Source organism: Adiantum capillus-veneris, chromosome 25, assembly GCF_014529385.1.
Source record: "Adiantum capillus-veneris isolate H3 chromosome 25, ASM1452938v2, whole genome shotgun sequence".
Taxonomy (NCBI): Eukaryota; Viridiplantae; Streptophyta; class Polypodiopsida; order Polypodiales; family Pteridaceae; genus Adiantum; species Adiantum capillus-veneris.
The window spans coordinates 61,797,878-61,800,083 of NC_140955.1; positions in this window are offsets into that span (position 1 = coordinate 61,797,878).

Consider the following 2,206-nt stretch of genomic DNA (forward strand, 5'->3'; position numbering starts at 1 on the left):
TCATCATATGGAGCATGTTGTTCTTTTCAAATCGTCAATTGGAGTCTTGATTGCCAAGATATTACCAGATGAAGTTTTGCAAGGGGTCAGTCCTTAGCCGGTTTGGCTACTTTGGTTTGCATGTCATCTGGAAGCTTTTGAAGCTTGACAAGGTTTGCAAAGGTACTGGTTGATATGTGAAGCTAACTAGAAGTTATGGATTAACAATTGGATCCTTGGATAGTTGGATATTGTAAGTTGAAGTTGGTGCCAAGCTGACAGCAATGCACTGCTAGATGTTTTTTTCAATTTTTGGTCGGTTTGGCTGAAGTTCCTGGTGAAGTCAAAGTGCGGCCGAGATTGTGGAGCTCAAAGCAAAGGAGTGAAGTTTTGGTGGGAATTTGCAACTCGGTGATTGGAGCACCATGGAACAAGTGGTTGCATTGGAAAAAGATGAGAAAAAAGGATTTTTTTAAAGGTTTTATGAGTTTTTGGGGGTTTCTAGAGGCCACTGAACTAGCACATGACACGTGTAACTAAAATGATCCCATATGCGGGCACGTGAGCTATAAGGTAGGGGTACTTATACGGCACCGTGTGGTGTCCAAGGGCATCACAAGAGGAGATCTTAAGGAGCACGTGAAGGGTTCGCTATGGCCAATTGCACAATGGACGTTGTGTTGGTGGTTGTTTGGCGCTATTGGGTGTCAGCTGGTGATGACAACCTTTGTGGATATCAGGTGGTTGTGCTAGAGGATGTCAAAGCTTGTGTTGGGTTGCTGCAGTGTTGGCATGGCAATATGCTCCCACGAGGCCAAAAATTTTTATATGAAGGTAAAGGGGGGTCCCACAGTGTTGTCCCACCGTCGTGCCAAGGGGGGCCTTCCCACATGTCTTGGAGAGCAAGTGATGTCAAAAATACAAGGAATGCAAGCTAAAAAAATATAAAAGTAGTCCCAAAATAGGGGTGGCCTCACACGCCCTATGGGTGCAGCCTTTTTGATAGTTTGGGGGGCCAAGTTTTTTGGACATTTTTTGGGAAGAAGGAAGAGCTCACAAAGGAGCTTGTTGAGAGAGATCAGAGGAGCCTTGGAGAAGGATATCGGAGCCAACAAGGGCACGGACAACAAGGGTTTTTTCTTGCCACTCTCAACGAGGGGAGCCGCATGGAGGTGAAGCCAAGATTTCCCAATCTTTTTACGCTCCTCGTGAACGTGTTGACAGAGCCGTGTTGTAGCAGCAATTTTCATGGTGTTTGTAGTGGTTTTTTGTGCCAAGATTGAAGCAAACCATAGAAAATTTGTGCATTGTTTCTTCCCCCTTTCTTGTCTTTGTTGTGCTCAAATTTTCTGGTGCCGGTTGTGTGAGATGTATGTGCCTCCCCGGGCCTTAGTATGTGTAAAAGAGAAAGAGAGAGTGGCATGTGTTGTGTGAAGGTTGCAAACGGGCAAGCTTGGTGTGATGTTCTGTCAATTGATTGTTCAAAGTGTGTGTGTTTTTATGTATGCATGCAAATAGTTATTTGTGTGTGAAGGTGCTGAGTTTTGACTTGGTGAACTTTAGTGGATTGGGGTGCAATGAGTATCCAGGGCTATAGAGAGGCAATTGTCTAGGTGTCGGCTGTGTTCCACTTTCCCCCTATCCAACATTGTATAGGGGGGTACTAAATAGTGCACCCTCGAAGGATTATGTATATAATTAGAATCCCAACCTTGCTTTTTTTATACAGCCTTCTAGCCAACAACAAATACATGGTTGATTTGCTCAATCATTCTCTTGGAATTAGGGTTGCAAAAAATACACAGCTTAGAGAATGAAGGAAGCTCAAGGCACACAATAGAGAGTAAATTACTTAGTGTGCAATATAAAGATTAAGATAGCCCTAGTGTGATGCCAGTATATAAAATGCACGGGGGAAAAAACCTCCTAGTGAGGGAAAAAATACCCCGATAGTCTAAGTGTGTTCACACACATCACTACCACATGTATATAATAACAAATCTCCCCAGGGAGAGATGCGGTGAACGAGAGCTGGCACAAAGAGTATAGGGATGTTCCATGCCATGAGGACATGATCAATGCACAAAGGGGAGTAGGCCCAAAGCTTTGCAAAAAGCTTCAAACTTCTCACGAGACAATGCCTTTGTAAAAAGATATGCAAGGTTGGGCATGTGATGGCACATAAGCCATGTTGATATTTCCTGCTGAGATCCTCTCCCTGACATAG